Below are 20,144 nucleotides of genomic sequence, written 5' to 3'. Positions count from 1 at the left end.
TTTTTTGTACCCCTACACATGTTTTCTATAGTGCTTGACTTATCATAACTGCACAGTGCCTAGCATCCTGAACATTGGTTAAGGGTTGGAGGGTTGTGCTTATCCACATGATGACATCTCTTGGAACAAGGTAAGAGCCAAGGGAATCCTTGTGAGTGTGATGGAAGACAGAACAGGACGTTGGCTACAGGACTCTCCCATGGGACAAATACCTTAGGCCAGCAGATGCTGCATTTTGCTGTCCCCATGTTGTTTGATGGAGACAGAGTGGGCTGTGGAATCAGCCAGGGATAGATGCAGTATGTTTGTGGTCCTTATTATTGATGTGGATCTGGACACATAAAGGAATGTTCTCTGTGCTTCTAGCTCCTCGTTGGAAATGCTACTGGGATGAAATAAGATGATACGTGCAAAATTCCTAGCATAGTACAGAGTGACCACTCAATAGATGGAAGGCATTGGCACAGGCAGAGGCAGGAGGATTGCAGGGTGGAAGTTAGTCTGGGGCACCCAGCAAAGCTCTGTCTCAAAAGCAACTACAATACAAACTCCAATCAAAACAATAAGTAAATGACAGTCGTGGACTGGTGCTACCAACAGTTGGCAGCTCACGGGAGTGGATGTGTCAACTCAAGCAAGCCTTGGTACCATCACTTCTAAACTGTGGGATAAGAGGATCTGCTCTGCAGTCACCATCAGAATGAAACGAAATTATACCGGGCATATGGCAGCACTTCACTGTCCTGTGACAGTCCCTCCTGTCATATCAGCCTCCACTCTCCTGATCTGTATACTGCTTGAAAATAGAACTCCTGTCTGTCCTCTGTCACACCTGTCATATGTGTGTCTTCTCGGGCACACAGTAGATGCTCACTAAATGCTTGTGAATCTGACACATGGGCAGACCCTTGCTTGCCCTCTTTGCCTCTCCAAAAATGCACTTTCCTTCTCCCACCTAGCTGCTTCTAAACACCCACACAGTCATCTGTCTCACACACATTCCTTTTCCTGGAGCATATCTTGGCACGGGACTTTCAGTACTGACATTCTAACCACCTCCAAAAGACCATGCCGGTTCATCCATGTGCTTCACAGAGTCTTGGCCAGTCAGCCACCCAGTGCTGGATTTGTCCCCTGTTTCTTTGGGTTATTCATGAATTTTACCACTCTGGCTGGGAGCTACAGGTGATCTGCCTGGCCCTGAGCGTGTTGGTGAGGGATGGTTGGAGACCCTTCCCTGGCCAGAGGAGCCTTCGCACAGAGGTATGTATCATTTACATCTCCTTTCAGTATGCCTTCCCATCATGCATAGCTCTCTGCAGCACTGAAGACTGCTGTTGTTTAAGCCAGAGGCGGCCACATTAAAAATAAATGCTTACCAGGGGAATATTTAATGACACAGAAAATGTCTCCTTTATACTCTTGAGTAGAAGAAGCAGGTTTCAAAAAGTCTATGAACAGCGAGATCCCATTCTTGCAAGTAAAATAATATTTACAGATCATAATACATAGATAGAGGAGGGGGCTTTATGTAGCAAGATATTAACAGCAATTAGATCTCGGCAATCGGCAATGTAGTTAGGTTTATTTTTGTCTTGCTCTTTCAGTCCTTTCCTGATTTTCTTTTAAAAGTCTATGAATATATGGTTCTGTAGTCAGAAAAGAGATTCCAGTTGGGTTGTGCTACCCAAGTGATAAAATGGAAGGGAGGTGTTTTCCATGCTTCCGTGATGCTGATAGGATATGTCACAGGTGTGTGACCTGGGAAGATGGAACTGGCTTCTTCTTCTCAGCCTCAGCCTCTTATGGTCTCAGGCTTGGCTTGAAAGCAGACAGTCATTTCCTTGACTGAGATGTGACGGCCACTGCCAACTGCAGTGGGCATATCTGCAAAGGCCTCACGTGACAATAGAGAGATGCTATCCACAGAAAGCACACCTTTTTCTGGCCCTTTAAATGTTAGTATTCAGGTCTGAGCATTTAGAAACCCACACATCCCCAGAGAGCCAGACCCAGTAACTCCTGGGGAGAGAACCAAGATTTCAGCTAAATGTTAATTGGTACCAAGGGGTGAGATAGGAATCTTTGGCTGCTCTGCTGGGTGACCTGGTGTCTCTCTCTTTATCTGTCCCCTTTCAGCAAGCTCATCCATACAGCAGACAAAGGGACTTGTCCATAGACCCAGAAGGGCAGGGGCTCCGTAACCCTGTCTATGCCAAGGCATCCGTCATACTAGAATATGGCTAAGAATATATCATGGTGCATGTATCAATGCTAGGACTGAGAAGAAAGCTTGCAGCCTGCCAGCAGAGAGAGCCGGCACTTGGCTCTTCAGGGAGATGCAAATTATTGATTAGATATAGAGCTCTTGATTGTTTTGTCTGCAAATGTCATTTAAATACCTTGCATCAGGTTTTATGAATCAGTCATTAAAAATACGACAAAATGCAATCTATCTAATCATGTGAAAAGGAGGGTTGCTTATACTCAACAAATCATATATTCAACAAGGGTGTAATATCCAGATTGTATAAAGACCACTGGAAACATACCAACAGACAAATGAATGAATGGAATGGAACAGGTATGCATTTCTGTGGTGAGGTTCTACCGATGGCCAAAGGAAGGAAAGACTGCCCAGCATCACCAACCATGAGAGGAATTCAAACAAATACAGTGGGGGCCTGTTGCCTCACCCTACCAAGCTGAGGCCAACAGGACCTTTCACAACTTATTGTGCTGGACTCAAGGGCCTTGGACGCTGACCCTCAGAGTTGCCAAAGATCAACCTGGGACAGCAGCTCTTGAATTCAGCATCTTAAACCATTGAATATGAAAGATGGGGATGGAATTAGAAAATATCTTGAGCGAGGTAACCCAATCACAAAAGAACACACATGCTATGTACTCACTATAAGTGGATTATTAGCCTAGAAGCTCCAAATATCCAAGATATAATTCACTGACCACATAAAGCTCAAGAACAAGGACAACCAAAGTGTGTCCTTCTTAGAATGGGAATCAAAATACCCATGGGAGGAGATACAGAGACAAAGTTTGGAGCAGAAACTGAAGGAAAGGCCATCCAGTGACTGTCCTACCTGGGGATCCATCCCATAGACAATTACCAAATCCAGACACTATTGTGGATGCCAACAAGTGCTTGCTGACAGGAGCCTGATATAGCTGTCTCCTAAGAGGTTCTGCTAGTGCCTGACAAACACTGAAGTGGATGCTCACAGCCATCCATTGGACTGAGCACAGGGTCCCCAATGAAGGAGCTAGAGAAAGAACCCAAGGAGCCGAGGGTTTGCAGCCCTATAGGAAAAACAACAATATGAACCAACCAGTACCCCCAGAGCTCCCAGGGATTAAACCACCAACAAAAAAGTACACATGGAGGGACTCAAGGCTCCAGCTGCATATGTATCAGATGATGGCCTTGTGCGACATCAATGAGAGGAGAGGCCCTTGGTCTTGTGAAGGCTCAATGTCCCAGTGTAGGGGAATACCAGGACAGGGAAGCAGAGTGGGTGGGTTAGAGATCAGGGAGGGGGGATGGGATGGGGGGATTCTCGGAGAGGAAACGAGGAAAGGGGATAAAAATTTAAATGTAAATAAAGGAAATATTTAATAATAAAAAAGATGAAGATGCTTATAAACTTTAGTAAGGAAAATTACAGTAAAGTAAGAGATCAAGGAAAGGTGAGATGCGACTCCCAAACTACAAAGGTTTAATATGGAAGGGAAGGAAATCTCTTGGGGCAGGAGAGAGGGGTTGAGTGGGCTGCCAACATAAGCTGGTCCTGAAACTTCCTATGGAGTTATGGATCCACATAGCTATTAGTTGGCCAACTAGAGGACCCTGCATCTGACACGTGTTCTCCTGGTTCAACCATGCAGTATTTGCACATTGTACACTAGGTCATGGGTGGTTAAAGTCCTCACTGTCCACCTCTGACTCTGGCTTTGTTAGTTGTTACTCCAGCTGTTGGTGAGCTGTCAGCCATTGGCTGGTATGGCCACCTCTGACCTTACAGGTGTTTCAGGTGTTGTTAGTTATACTAAACGCTTTTTGTCCTTACAGCTACCCAAAAGTAGCTGCATTTATTCTATGCTTACTCCTAGTTAGTACGTAGTTAATTGTAGTTAATTCCTTTGTCTATGGGATGGTTGGGGGTCTCTTTCTTGAAGTGACAGAGGCTTCTCAGATCCTGCCTGTCACAGTCACATAAGAAGCAAGAATATAGAAAAGACCAACAGTGGCCAGAGATGTTACCCTGGGGCATAGGGCAGATCTCATGGAAGGTAGCAAACTTGCCCAACACTAGCCTTATTTCTCAGAGCCCACTTGTCTGTCTCTCATCAGGTCTTCTTGGCTATCTCACACACAGTGTAAACTTCTTGTCTCTTATCCTCAGCGTGCCCAGCCTCGCTGCTTTAACACTAAGGTTCCCTTGAGCTCTGAGGTCTATTCTCACTAAAACAAAATGGGAGTCACATTTGGCTCTCACTGGGGGTTCCTTTTCTCTTGTTATCTACAGTAAGCTAGCAATGCCTCACCACAAATACCAGGGTGGCTACTACTGAAGAACCAAAGAAAAGAACACTGGTTGGGAAAGATCTGGCGAAGCCATGACTACATTGGATCAAGGGCACCGAGTAACCCCAGAGGTGCAAAGGAGGGACCGGGCAGAGGTGCCATACCGAAGTCATTAAGTCTGAGCTGTGATCAGACCCAGCCTGAGGTCTAGGTTTCAATCCAGAGTCATAGCTGCTTTCCCAGTGTTCCCAGGGGCAAGCTTTCAGGAGAGTCGCAGGGCTGGTTGCCTGGGAGCTCTTTGACCAGGGCTGGGACCTCTATGGTGCCTAGAACCAGGCTGCCTTTGCAGCTTTAGATCACGCAGTGAGTTCAAGTGCATGAACACAACTTCTTAGTATGGGAGCTGGGTGCTCACACCTGGCCTGTTCTGGGGGCCCGTGCTTAGGAAAGATGCTGGCATGGATGAGGGGCACTGATTGGCTTCAGTTCCCAGGGCAGTTTCCATGGACTGGCACTTAGAACATGAGTATGAACCTTTAGGACAGCCCTGTGGGGTCTGGGTAGCAATCCTGTTTTCTGGGTAGACCTCAAGGGGACACTAGATTCAAGGGTAATTTAGATCTATTCTTGCACTAGGGACTGAAAATGAGGGTTTTTTTTTTTTTTGAGACTTCAGTCTCTTCCCTAAATCATGGAAACCCTCATTCAAATCAGGAGCAAGATGCTGATGCTTTCATATATCATGTGTAAACCTCAAGAAGGAGAATGCCTTAGACAGGCTGGCAGCTGTCCAATCTGCATGCATATGACTGGGGACACAGCCTCTGTAAATGTTTCCTAAATTGATGATCTGGCAAAAGACTATTGCAATTAAATAGACTTTTAACTTGTGTTTGGCTTTTTGATATATATATATATCAATTATATATATATATATATATATATATATTTGAGATATATATATCATATATATATTTGTGTGTGTATATGTGTGTGTGTGTGTAAGTGATACACACACACACACACACACACACATACACACACACACATATACACACAGCCTTAACTATAACTACAACTTTAGAGGATGCAGGTTTCCTCTGGGCTCTGTATTTCAGTGTTTCAAATTTCAAGAATAGTAGAGAAATGTCCATTCATATGATGACTCAGATCAGCGACAGTCACTGTGACCAAGCCTGCACTGGCCAGGACTTAAGAGGTTATGGATAAGATCAAAGATAGCGTGCCTTGGGCTGGGGTGATAGATAGGTAGAGTTCTGGGGCTCGGTGGTGGACAACTTAGTTTACTTGGAGGGTCCACCGAGAGACCTCATCTCCAAAGACATCTAAAAGGGTAGATTGCCCTTAAGGAAGACTTCTGGCTGAATACATGTGCACATGCACCTGAATATAGACAACATATAGGCATACAAATATTCTTTGTTTATTTGTTTCTTTCTTTCGTTTTCTTTTTTAAAGAGGGAATGTTTTGATTGATTAGTAATGTCTGCTGTGGGCACAGGAAGGGGCAGAAAAAGTTTATTACACTCACTGGTCATCTGCTTATGTCTCACACTGGTTATCTCCATGCCCACTGGGTTCTTGCATGTCTGTCTTATTGAACCAGTGGGGATCTGAGTTCACCATGAAATGTCAAATGCACTAAGCTGAGCCACACCCACTGCCAGTAAACTCAAGGCTTGGAACCTTTTAAGATGTAAGCACACTGGGTTTCCTTTGTTTGAAAGAAGCTACACAAACAGCTATGGGTACACTCCCACGGTCTTGTCTACCTCCTGAAACTCGATGATTCAATGTTCCTTCCATATCTAAATCTCTTTTATTCTTCAAATTTCTTGGCAGCTCAGCACTCTGTCACTACATTGTACGCAGTCATAAAAATAATATTAATGCTACGTGGTGTGGGACTTTGCTCACACTATATTCTGTGGGTAAAAAAATATGGAGCGTGTCACCATGTTCAAGGCCTAGAAAGAAGGCGCCATCACTCAGCCCCTGCTCCTTGTAAGTACTGCATACATTTCAATTTTTTTTCCTGTGTGAAACTTAATGAGTTTGGATTCTTCGCCTCATTGGTCATGGTACCAGCAAATAAAACCAAGGAACAGGCATAACTGTCTCATGCTTAAACTCTAAATGCCTTGAGTCCTTAAAACAAACCAAACAGAAATGATGGCCGAGATTTACAGGAGCAATGACATATGGTGGCAATTTCGGCTGTACATTTTGGGTCTGTTCCCTATTCTTCCAAATCAGGATGCCACATTTGCCCATTACATGTGTTCGCTGGATAGCTTTCTGCTGCCTGACCTAGAAAAGGAGCAGGCCGGAAGAATGCTGGGTGCACTCATGAGCTGAGGCCCCCGTGTGAGAGCTCATGGAACAGGTATTTGTTTTGGCCATCTGGGGTCAGACCAGGGTACTATATCCATCCCGGCCCAACAGGAGGTCTTTAAGGGAGAATGGGAAATTGTCATGGCTTGAATGCAAAAGTCCCTGCAAAAGCGGTAATACTACACTGCTACTGCTATCACTACCAATAATTAAAAAACAAACAAACAAACAAACCTGCTGGCTCTCCTAGAGAGATGACAGACAAGCTAGAAGCCTGGGGATCTCTCAGAGCCTGTGGCCTTTATCCATGTGAGCAGAGTATGCTATCCTGAAGACCCAGGAGAGGAGAATTATGAATCTTGAAGAGCTTTGTCTTGGGATAGTATGAATATCAGAGGGAAAAAATATGTATCTGTTAAACTTACCAAGAATTTCCCCCACATAACGGGATGTGGGAGTCATTGCCAAAGAAAAATATAGGATTGCATCTACCGCTCACCATTCCCGGACACTTGCCTAAAGTTGGTCCCTGGGCCTGTCCACACTCGAGTAGAGGAGGGGGCTTGTGAGCTCCTATTACTTTCTGAGGGTTTATAGGAAGCTTCGGGGAGAGGAAGACACTTTTTCTTCAGCGATGTAACCACTTGTAAGTTGCACATGCTCCCATAAGCTACCTAATGAAGCCCATTGGGTCATGTGCACACAAAGAATACATTAACGTTGGTCCCTGAGAAAGGTGGGTGCGGTGACTTGTCCTTCTTGGAGCAACTTCATTCATAGGCACAATGTGTCCATTACCTGGAGCACAGGCACAACCTGCTTGGTGCCTAGTAGAACTGGGGCTGAAGTGAAAATGATTGACATGAACAGGCAGGGGGCGGGGCTAGGTGGGGAAGTTGAACTGGGTCACTGGCTAAAGGAACACTAGGTTCACTAGGTTTAGGTGAAGACCAGAGGTGAAGCAAGGGCCTCCTGTGTTTGGGGAATAACATACTGGGCAAGATTCTAAACCACACGGAAGGACAGAGAGGCAGACAGGTGGGGGCAGACTGTGAAGAACTTGGAGGTAATGTACTAGGCAAGCTGGGGCCGGCTGCATTTTCAAGCAGGACAGTGGGGGGAGGAGGGGATACTTCAGACAAAGTAATGTTTTGGAGGAAATGGAGGGTGGATATTGTTCCATTACTCAGGAGAGAGAGATAAGGGTAAATGTGCAAGATAAGGGAGTCTTTGAAGGAACCCTGGAGTGTGGGCTGTCTGAGAGGGAAGGGAGGGAGGAACAGGGCAGTATGGCTGCTGCAAGATGCTGGAAGATACTGGAAGGGGGCAGGGGGCACTTCCTCGAGGTTGGTGGGCTCCTGTTAGCAGACATATTGATTCCTTACCAGACCAGTCCCTTTTGTCCCTTACAGGACACTCCTAGCTGGTGCCCCCAGGGGCAGTTGATAATCATCAGAAATTGACCAACAGCTGAGCCAACAACAAGGACCAAATGCACTTTACACTTAGCCTAGGCTCCAACCAGGAGGAAAGAGCCATGATCCACATTATAACCCAGTATCAGGGATTCTCCTGTGCTCAGAGACTACATAACGAAGAAGACATCATTGGACTTGGATGTAACATACGAGACCGACCAGAGAAGGACCAGCCTCTGGCCTTGCCAGCTTCTCCATGGAGATAAGGGGACTTTTCTCTTTACCATTCTCTGTTTTGTCTGTACAAGAAATTAATACTTTTAAAGGCCAAACTCCCGGCTTCATTTGTCATCTTGACAGTTTCTGAGATGCTGACAGATTTTGCACTGGGCTGGCTTTTTTCCCTCTTGTTTTGGGGTGAATTTCATTTTCTTCTACTGGCACCCGTGGGCAGAGGAACACATACCTCTGCAAAGAGCTTGTGGGGAGAGATTTGGCATAGGATTTGATTAAAACAAGGAGCTTATCTCACTGGACACGGGTGAGTCTGATTCCTACCCAAGCTGGATCCGGAGGTAAATGGACAAGTGTTGACAACCCATGAACTAGATGTGGGTGGTTGTGGCATAGAGTGGGACTGTCTTAGTCATGTTCTATTGCTGTGAAGAGACACCATGACCATGGCAGCTCTTATTTTAAAAGTATTTAACTGAGGCTGGCTTACAGTCTCAGAGGTTAAGTGGCATACAGGCAGACATGGTGTGGGAGGAGCTGAGAGTTCAGATCTGTAGGCATCAGAAAGAAGAGAGAGAGAGAGAGAGAGAGAGAGAGAGAGAGAGAGAGAGAGAGAGAGAGAGAGAGAGAGAGAGAGAGAGAGAGAGAGGGAGAGGGAGAGGCAGAGAGAGGCAGAGAGAGGCAGAGAGACAGAGACAAAGACAGACTAGGGTGGGCTTCTGAAACCCTAGAGGCCTCCCCCACTGACATACATCCTCCACAAAGGCCATGCATCCTAACCTTTAAGATGGTACCACTTTTTACACTCAAATATAAGACCCTATGGAGCCATTCTTATTCAAACCACCAAAGGCACAAACCAGGGCTTAAGGATTTACAGGATTAGAATTCATACTGACTTTGGTCATGACATGGTTGCCACTTATATCAGCTTGTAGCAGCCGTTGCAGTTACCTGAATCAGACCATGTGTGTGTGTGTGTGTGTGTGTGTGTGTGTGTCTGTGTGTGTGTAGCCCAAGGACATATCCCTCTAGGAGAAGCTATTGGCAGCCGATGGCTGCTAATGGAGGGAGGGTCATTCTCCTTTGAGGACATGGCTACTGGTAGGTTGTTTATATACCAGGAGATGGCTGCATACCCATACTCATATGAGGAGCACTAATTTGACTCGTGATTTTTCACAACATAGGCTGGAGAGTACTAGGGGGTGTTGGAGGAAGGTAACAGTGGATGGATATGATCTATATGCATTGTCTGACTGTAAGAAACTCAAATATTACCTAATAAAACCCCATGTTCCAACATTTTTCGGTTCACTTTAAATTTAAACAGATATACCTTCTCTTCTTGTCATTGTGATGATGTACATAAAATAACAGCTTAGGAAATGAAGGCTGTATTTATTTATAGAGGGTCTAGTCCATTGCTGCAAGGAAGGCATGGTGAAGATCAGGGTGTGGGAGAGTGCAGCTGGGACTCCTCAAATCTCCACAGAACAGGAAGCAGGGATGGCATGAAGCAAGGCCCCCAAGCTCCACCTCACCTGACTCTAAGCCTTCTGGGTAAGCCCCACATCCAAATGGTTCTAGACCCTGCCCCCACCCCACCCCTAGTACCACCAGTTGTTTTCAACTATAGAAGCCTATGAAGGACATTGCATTTTCAAACAACAATGAATCCATTCCTATTTTATAAACCTTATACTACTCTGACATTGGCTGGCAAATGAATCTTCCCATGACTCAGTTTCCCTGCCTGTACCCTGTTAACTTAGATGTTTTCCAGTAACAGGAACACTTTACATGAGACAAGAATCCACTTGTGTCTGATTTAGCCATTACTTTCCATGCCCCTAAACCATGTGCTAGGAATCAGGAATGCAAAGATGAGTGGCTGACAGCTCCTTCATTAGGCAGGCTGCAAACTTGTAGGGAAGAGGGGAGTGGTTTGGTAAGAGTAATTGGGTGGATTGGGTAATAAGAAATCATAGATAGTCAGGGCAAGCCATCCTGGGGAGTTGGATCTGTTGGGTGCAGTGAGATTGAATCTGAGCTCTAAAGAATAGGCAGGCACTATCTGAAAGATGGTCGGGGAGACTGTGGGCAGTGGCAGGTAAGGGTGAGACACACGCTGAACCTAGAGTGTGTTACACAGATGGCAGATCTGAGTTTCTTCTGCATGGAGGGGATGCGGGGCAAGAAGATTTGCAGGAGACAAAAAGGAGCATCATATCGGGGTTTACTCGGATCCCAGAAGCAGTAGAGACAGAAGGTCTCATCTCTGTGAGGGTGACAGGAAGAAAGCAGAATGGAGATGGAACGCCACCTTCGAGATGGGGTGGGGGAGATTACATCATATTATACATATTCCCCAAACTGGCTCTCTGTCCCTAGGGTTACTTAGCAGTTCATCATCCAATGAGAGGAGGGAGGGAGGGATTGAAAGAGGAGCAGAAGCTCCTGTGCCTGTAGGTTTCCTGCCTAGGGAAGGAGTGACCTTTTTTCTTTGTACAATGACATACAAGTTAGATACAGGAAAGAACCAACCTTCCTTTCCCAGGAATGGCTATTAGGAGACAAGGCCTACCTCTCCGTGTACTGAGGGTGGGGGGGGGGCAGGCAAGTGCCTGTCATGATCAAGCATTTGAAGGGCCTCCACAACTGGGGAAGATACCAACAAAGTCAGGTCAAAAGACCGGCATCACCTAAGTTGCCTGAGCAAGGGTCGAATGTCCACCATCCAAGCCAACAGAAGGACCTACCATTTTAATGATTCTCTCACCTGCTTTATAATTCCCATCCCCTCCCTAGTCTTGACCAATAAGTCACAGATGTAGCACAACAGCTACAGGACTGGAACTGGAGGCTGAAATATGAAACTCCAGACAAGAGTCTACAAAGAAGGAAACTCAAGGTCAGGGCAGAATAAATGAGCTGAAAACTGGGACGCAGAGGAAGACCACAGCTTCCCAGGCATCAGCAACACATGGGGAAAGAGAGGTAAATCCATTGCCATTTCCACCACTAGAAGATAACATTTCTCTGATATCCTATTGCCTGGTCTGTTATCTTGGGGAATCAGGGAACAGGGGATGAAGGTGATGAATTCAGTGTTGGTAAGTGCAATAGTTCATGACCAAGAAGTACTCTTGAGGAGTGAAGGCATTTGGTGGTCAGTCCTCCACATCAGTGGTGCAAACAGGAGTGGGTGGGAGGAAGGCTACATAAGAGGGACCTCCACAGAGGAAGCCAAGGTCCTCTGTCATGGGCTGGAGTTGAGTGGTGTGCATTTGCTTGGAGAACTGTGGACAGCTTCCAGGAGATAGTATTCTGAGGAGGTGGTTTTAGCCAGATGCCAAAGTGCGAGTCTCGCTATGCTGGACCTGCTTCTCTAGAAGACATTTCCAGCCTTCCAGACTCTTACTGAATCAGGAGCTAGACTGGTGGCCAGCCAGCCAGCTCCGGTCCCCACTCTGTCCCCACCCAACACTGTGCAGCAGTTACAGGCATGTGCAAACCCACAGGCATCTTTGCATGTGGATGTGGAAGATAAAAGCTTAGGTCTTTGTGCCTGTGTGGCAAGAGCTCTTTACACACTGAGCCACCTTCCCAGCCCTGGTGGCTCGCTTTCCCAGAAGGCTTACTATCTAATACACATCCTTTCTAGAAATGGTCTCTACAAGCAAAAACCCATTGCAGCTGAGAGGATTTATAAAATGTCAGGTCCAGCTTCCATCAGCTGGAGCTGTTCGAGCACACTGCTCCTCAGTAGAGATAGGGCAATGGTCACTACTCCAGAAGACCTCAGCTTAGCCAGTGGGGATTTTGCTGACAAGAAATGTCAACATTTAAAATCTAATTAGTATATCTCTTCATATTCTCTTTTTCTCCCCCCACCCCTCGGCTTGGCTTTCTAGTCAGTCTTTTATCCAGGATGCAAAAATACAACTTCAGAAACATTTAAGGAGCAGAGGAGAAGGATCAGTTGGTAAAGTGCTTGCTATACATCTGTGAGGTCCCAAGTTAGACCCCAATGCACATGGAAGACAAGCACAGTGGCTTGTGTCTGTAATCTCAGCAGTAGGGAGGCAGAGACAGGCAGATTTTTTGAGTTCACTGGCCAGTTAGCCCAGATGAATTGTTGAGCTCCTGGTTCAGTGAGAGACCCTGCCTCACTGGCTCAACATAAGGAGTGAGAAGACACTTGACTTTGTCCTCTAGCCTCCACACACACATAAAACACTTTCCAACACAACACAACACACACACACACACACACACACACACACACACACACTGGCACACACCCCACTTTAGCTCATTGAGTTTGAAGTGAATGCATGCATTTTTTTTTTCATTCCAGGAGTCTGCCTGGTTCTATCCTGTACTGGCTGGTTTTGTGTGTCAACTTGACACAAGCTGGAGTTATCACAGAGAAAGGAGCCTCCCTTGAGGAAATGTCCATGAGATCTAGCTATAAGGCATTTTCTCAATTAGTGATCAAGGGTGGGAGGCCCATTGTGGGTAGTGCCATCACTGGGCTGGGAGTCTTGGGTTCTATAAGAAAGCAAGCTGAGCAAGCCTGAGAAAGCAAGCTAGTAAGTAACATCTGTCCATGGCCTCTGCATCAGCTCCTGCTTCCTGACCTGCTTGAGTTCCAGTCTTGACTTCCTTTGGTGTTCCTATATGAACAGCAATGTAGAAGTTTAAACTGAATAAACCCTTTCTTTCCCAATTTGCTTCTTGGTCATAATGTTTTGTGCAGGAATAGAAACCCTGACTAAGACATATCCCCAGAAGAATTATCAGCTTAAACTTTGTAGTGACTCATCTCATCCCAAAGTCAGGATCAGCTGGAGATTCTGAGGAAAGAAAGCAGGTGTCACACAGCTGCCTTTGCCCTTTGCAGATGTCCAACTACTTAGATAAATAAGAAGCAGTTCGTCCCTTCCTTCATCCACATATTTCCCCATGACTCTGCACTGCAAACCACAGAAGGACCTTGGAGGCCAGCCAACTCAAGCCTCCTCTTGTTACAGAGGAGAAGACACATCCAGAGAGATAAAGCACCACCCCCCCGAACATCCCCCAGGCTGCCACCCACAAGCTCAAGACAGAATTCAGACCCTTGGGCTGGCAAGATGGCTCAACGGGTAAGAGCACTGACTGCTCTTCCGAAGGTCCTGAGTTCAGATCCCAGAAACCACATGGTGGCTCACAACCACCCATAATGAGATCGGACACCCTCTTCTGGTGCATCTGAAGACAGCTGTAGCAAGCAGGGCTGGAGCGAGCGGATCCAGCAGAGGTCCTGAGTCCAATTTCCAGCAGCCACACACATGATGGCTCACGGCCATCTGTACAGCTACAGTGTACTCATACACATAAAAAAAAAAAAAAACCTTAAGGAAAAGAATTCAGACCCTTGTTCCTTGTAGATGCCCCATAGCCTAAACATACACACAGCACACAGGGTCATTTGTTCAAACAGCTTACCAGACATGTGAGTGTGTCTCAGGCTCCTGTGAGCAAAAAGCCTAGTTTAGTTCTACCATGGCACAGCCACAATTTATTTCTTGGCATTCTTCTCTCCAACACCCATCCAGGTACAATGGCTTGCATCTGTAATCTTAGCAGTAAGAAGGCAGAGACAGGCAACTTGCTGAGCCCACTGGCCAGTTAGCCCAGATGAATCAGTGAGAGAACCTGCCTCGAAACTCTGGTGGAGAGTAATTGAGGAAGACCCTTGATTTTTGACTCTAGCCTCCATTAGCTTTTTAAAAATAAGATTTATTTTAATTGTGTGTGTGTGTGTGTGTGTGTGTGTGTGTGGTGTGGTGTGGTGTGTATGTAAATGATGTGACATGGTAAAGAGGGCATCAGAGCCTCTGGAGCTGGAGTTATAGGTGGTTATGATCTACCCATTATTGGTGTTGGAAACTGAACCCAGCTTGTCTGCAAATGCAGTATCCACTCTTAACTCCTGATCCAAAATCCAGCCCAATATTACTTTCATTATAAATGTAGTCTGCTCCAGACAGACTATGTTTGAGTATGAGCACTGAGACCAGATAGCGACTTCCCCAAGTCCACACTGCATGAAGGTTCATAGAGAGGAAAGAACAAACCACTCAGCACTCATCGGCTCTCTGAAGCCTTACACAAGAAGGATTGCGCTTTCATAGGCTGCTTTGGCCCTTGGGAACTTTCCCTGTGCTTTTCAATCTTCCATGAAAGACTGGCAGAATGCCTGACAGAAAGCTCTGTCGGGGAGGGATTATTTATCTTGGCTTACGGTTTCAGAGGGACGTCAGCTCATTTGAGCAGGGAAGACATGGCAGAGTGGATCTACAGAGATGGGAGTGTGGTAGAGACTGGTATGACAGTGAGAGAGGAGACAGTGTGAGACTGGAAGGAGCCACAGAGAACACACTGTATGGACCCTCTCCCAGTGACGTACTGCCTTCAGCTAATTCTCTTCTTAGCAGTTCTACAGAGGCTCCTTAGCAAGCAACAAGGAGCGGATCACGGTCCAAGATGGGAGTCTGTGTATATCTTAGTTGAAGCCATAGCAAGTGTGCCAGGGAGACAGCTCAGAGGCCAAGGGCATGTGTCACTCACTCTTATACAGGGCAGGGGTTCTAATCCAGCACCCCATTGGGCAGCTCACAACCACCTGTAACTTCAATACTCGAGGGAGGGGGGAAGCTCTGACATTGTCTTTTGACTCTTGTGGACATTTGCACTCAACACACATACACTAATATTCACATCCATAGCTTCATTTTTTATCTTAAAGAAAACCTAGGAAAAGGTATTTCTCATGATACAGATCCCAGCCACTGCCTGATGTTACTCTTGTTCATCCTGGGTTAAATAAGTGTGTTTCTTTTCTTTTTCTTTTCCTTTCTCCCTCCCTGTCTCCCTCTCTCCTTCTCCCTCCTTCCCTCTCTCCCTCCTTCCTCCCTCCTTTCCTTCCCTCTCCTTTTCCCTCCTTTCTTCTTCTTCTTTTTGATTTTTTCCTACCTCCTCTTTCTTTGCAATTAAAAACCAGTTAGTAGAGTTTAGTTCCTCAAGACCCAAAGCTTAGAGTCCTTACTCTTGCCAAGGAGCCTATGAATCTTCCATTATTCTGTTACTTTGTTGCTTCTCAGCTGTTTGGCTGAGATCAAGAATCCTTTGCCCACTACACAGGTCAGAAGATGCCAGTTCTAATCAACAGCTTTGCCATCCAGAGTTCTACCTTCTCAAAACTTTCACACAAACCAAAATAAACCCTTTGGAGGCCAAATTTCAGGGGCGGAGAGCTTTCCATCAAGGAGAGAGACACATAGGGGAGCCTGGTGCTGTCCATGGTCCTGAGTGGATTTTTCAAATTGCTGCTGCTGTTGGGGTCTTGGCTTTGTAGCACCTCAGCTTTCTTGCATGCTAACCCATGATCTAGACATTTCCTCCCATGATTCATCCCAGCCCCTTGGATATCTGAACCAGCATCTGAGCTTCATGCTCTGCCCGCAAACACTTGAGATATAACCTGAGCCGTGGTCTCATAACAAGCCCTGTGGAACCATGAAACAGTGAAGCGGTGCTGAAGTTGACAACACCATCACAGCCACCAGGAGGCACGATTTATTCAGTAGGTACTAAGAACCAATGAGAATGCAGCTACCTCATCTCTCAGAAGTCCCATTGCCTTGCACATCAGGCAATGTTATTGCCATTGTACAAGTGGGAAAATGGAAGGAGTTCTGCCTGAGGCTGGGGTAGAAATAATGAATTTAAACAGCAGCTTAGGACAGTGTCACGGCCAGGTAAACCCTCTGTAAATCCTCACTGGTGGCAGTTTCTTTTTATCCTGTGTGGTTATTGACTTAAATATTGAGCCCCCAATGGAGGTGGAGGGAGATATATTTTGATGGTGCCTCTCCTCTGTCTCTTAGTATCTGTTGAAGCAGAGAAAATCTTGAAAGGATTCTACCCCAAAGGAAGAGAGAACAACAGTAAGTAAAAAGAGATCTATTTGTCTGAGAGTCACAGGAAATTTGAAGGGAGACTGAAATAAAAGAAATACATTGTAAAAGCATCAACATGCCTATATAGATTGGCAGATTTACTAGACAGACCCTTTTAAGGCTAATCTCTTCAGCCCTGGAGGAGGCAGGCTTGTGGAATAGGTATCCCCATCATGTGATCAAAGCTTACTGGGATAGAGGTGGGCTCTCTCCAAAGTGGTAGCAAACCATACAAGGTTTTTTCAGTCATCTGTATCTCTGAGTATCGGAAAGGGAAACTTCAAGAAAGTAAGTAGCAATGTGCAAATATGTCAACAGAGCTACATTAGCTCAGCCACATTAAAGCAGAGGTTTTTCTAGAAGGTTCCAGAGTCCCCCTTGCTTGGGTGGGAGAGATGCCAATGATCTCATGCATGGGACCTGATGACTTACCTTTCCTTGGGAGTCTGAGATATAGTTTATACTCTTTCTGTCAAAGTGGCTAGCAGGGTTTCTCTTCCTGACCATTGGGTGATTTATGCTAGTATCTAAGATGACCAAGGAATGGGAACTGGAGTTAAATGTTCACTCCTGGGGATTATGTTAAGAAGAAGCTTGTAGGAGGTGCCAGTGTTGGAGATAAGAGAATGGAGAGGGGAGTGTATGGAGAGTGACTCAGAGGCATTGTGACCTCGTCTACATATCTGAGCCATGAAGTGAGGGTGCAGTTTTAAAAGAACTGCTGCCTTATCCAGATACAACTGACCCACCAAAAGGCATACTTAACCACTATGCCCAATGAGGTAAGTTTACAGATGAGAACACATCCACGAACCATGTGCAATGGCTCAAGCTCGTGACATCTGAACAGATCTGGAACCACCTAGGAAATGTACCTGGCTGTGTCTTTGAGTGTTCCCTGAGAATATTAACAGAGGGGAGAAGTCTCTGCTTGGAGCAGAGCACCTCCCAATTGGCATTTAAGATAAGAAGAAGCCCAAAGAAAAAGAGAAGCTGCCTGCCTGTCCTTCTTGAATCATGCCTAAGGCTGCTGCTGCCTTTGTTATTCTTTGCAGACATCAAATTCTATTTTCTTTGACCTTACAACATGGGCTGAAGACCAGCAGCCATCCAGGAGTCTTCCAGACCTTAAATATAGTCTTGGACTCCCGGGGCTTCCACATTTGTAAAATGAGTATCTACCAGACTCTCTGCCTCCCTGGCACGCAGACGCATTGTTGGATACTCAGTCCCTATCACAGAAGATGACCTAGTAAGTCCCGTTTACAACATGTACACACTCCATTGTCTCTGTTCTTCTAGAGCACCCAGTATACAACACTGTCAATACAATCTGCATCATCTAGAAAGGGTTCCCCACATCCTTATTGACTGACCCAGTGATCTGTGTTAGATTCTCTGTAAGTAGCACAGGCTGTCTTCGAACCCACTATCCTCTTGCTTTGGCTTCCTGTGTGGCTGGACTATAGGTGTATACCATCATGCCTGGCCTGTGACTTCTTTATGTGCCTTTCATATGCTATAAGAACATACATCAATACCCTTAGTAGATGTTTAAGTTTGCAATATTGTCTAGTTCACTATAGGCATTGCTCTGAAGACCAGATCCCTGGGAGTCATCCCCATTCCATATTGAATCTTGGTTCCCTTTGGCTAAAGATTGGTTCCCTTTCTCCCCAGCCCCAGGCAACTACCATTCCACTCTTTGCTTCTTCAAACTTGGCTGTTTCCTATTCATCTGGCAAATGGTATCACACAGTGTTTGTCCTTTTGTGTCTAGATTATTTTAATTAACACAATGTCCCACAGATGCACTCATGTTGTAAATTGCAAATGGCAAGATTTGCTCATTGTTAATGGCTGAATAACATCCCATTTTGTGTATGCAAATATGTAATATTTGGGCTGCTAAGATAGCTTAGCAGGTAAAGCTAAACATGAACTCTGGAAGCTGACTGCATTAAGTCTTCATACACTCAAACTCCTTTCAAATATTCACGTTCCTGCTTCCATTATGGGATGTCACAGCCTGCAAGGCCCCGTCATTTGGGCAGACATTGTGTCTGATCTTCATGTGTGCAGATGTGTACATGTGTAGGGTCTGGAAGTTGACTTGGGGTGTGGCTTCTTCAGTCACCTTCCCCATTCTATTTTGAGGCAGTGTCTCTGACTGGTTTGGCTAGACTGGCAGGCCATCAAGCCCTAGGGATGCTTCAGTTTTTACTTCTCCAGGGTTGGAACCATAGGCAGATGGTGCTACATTTGGGTTTTTGTGTGGTGTTGAGGCTCCAATACCTCAGGTTCCCCATTCTTGTGCAGCAAGCATTTTCCTGACTGAGTCATCTCCCCAGCTGTGTAATCTTGAATTTTCATGACGAAAGCTACTTCTGCATCAGAGGCCTCAGCAGCATCAGTTTGGAGATGATACAGTGGATGGCTGTTCACTTTCCCAGGTTCAAATTCTGTTCCTTCTATCAGCAGGAACTGTTTAGGTCCCACAGCTCTTACCTAGAAAGGTGGGTGAGTATATGCGCCTTTCATGGGTTTTTAAAATGTATTTTAACCAAGATGAAATGAATTGTTACCACTGAGGTGATGGTTAGCACAAGACCTGGTCCAAGGTCAACTCAACAGCATCGTGATGGCTGTCACTGGCCCCTGGATTCCCTTCTTAGTGTCTATAAAGGAATTTATCTACTTCTGATCTGTATTTGGACTTTCTAGTTCCTACAGATCTACTGCCAACAGCAGTGGTCAGAGCGAACAGCTTGGCTTTCCCATTGGCAGCTCCTCAGCTCTCAGGTAAATTACACGTCTGTGCTGTTCCCAGTGTGACTTGCTGGGATTCTAAGTCATATGGGAAGCAAATGATTTCCTCCACGGTGCTGGACACAGGGCTGTCTTTGCTCCCATGCTAGCTTGGCAGTATCACCAGCTTCAGAGCCCGGCACCTTGACTAGCAACTCACTCTCTTTTCCCCCTGCTCCCCACCACCCACATGGCTAATTCCTCAAAAGGTAGTCTCTCCCCAGAGCCAGCTCTTCATTGCTCTCATTAACTCCCAACAAGGGCTCAGGTCACTCACTCTAAGCAGTACCCATCCCAACAAAGCCCAACATATACAGCCACACTTCCTCCAACAGGGGGGAAAAAAGACAATTTGGCTTCAGAAAAATAAAAAACAACAAGTTTCACTTATGTTCATAAATGTTAGATGCAGGTTCCTATTACTCTCTGACTCAATGTAGATTTAAAATGTAAATTATTTAACATACCCAGGACCTGTGCCCCATGCTCCTTATTTTAAGCAGTGACACGCACATCACACATACATTATTCATGTACCAGGCACCCATTATACACAGGGATGCTGCCCAAGGCACAGCCAGTCAGGAGAGAGGCCGGCACATTCAACAGACAGATGTAGATGCTCATAAATTCCTCCAGTTTTTGTCCCTGAACTTTGCTTCTGGTGGAAAAAATCTTTCTCTGGTGTGGCATGTGCAATCTGATAATGCCCTATGCCTGCCCCTGGCTGTTAAAGGATTTCTCCTTTTTGTTGTTTGGTTTGGTTCTTTTTTT

At 45.7% G+C, this 20,144-nt stretch overlaps 1 protein-coding gene and 1 long non-coding RNA gene across 3 annotated transcripts in view; one reads left to right on the top strand and one right to left on the bottom strand.

Annotated features, from left to right (window-relative positions):
• Positions 1-20,144, bottom strand: part of Cdh13 (cadherin 13) — a 1,053,312-nt gene that overhangs the window by 152,226 nt on the left and 880,942 nt on the right. The window lies entirely within an intron of this gene.
• LOC116070263 overlaps positions 17,283-20,144 on the top strand; it is a 5,565-nt gene continuing 2,703 nt past the window's right edge. Inside the window, exon 1 of the long non-coding RNA XR_004110332.1 lies at positions 17,283-17,344. This is a non-coding gene — a long non-coding RNA (uncharacterized LOC116070263). The remainder of the gene's footprint in view (positions 17,345-20,144) is intronic.

Source organism: Mastomys coucha, unplaced genomic scaffold, assembly GCF_008632895.1.
Source record: "Mastomys coucha isolate ucsf_1 unplaced genomic scaffold, UCSF_Mcou_1 pScaffold22, whole genome shotgun sequence".
In the NCBI taxonomy this organism is placed as follows: domain Eukaryota; kingdom Metazoa; phylum Chordata; class Mammalia; order Rodentia; family Muridae; genus Mastomys; species Mastomys coucha.
This window is presented reverse-complemented; position numbering and strand designations above follow the sequence as displayed.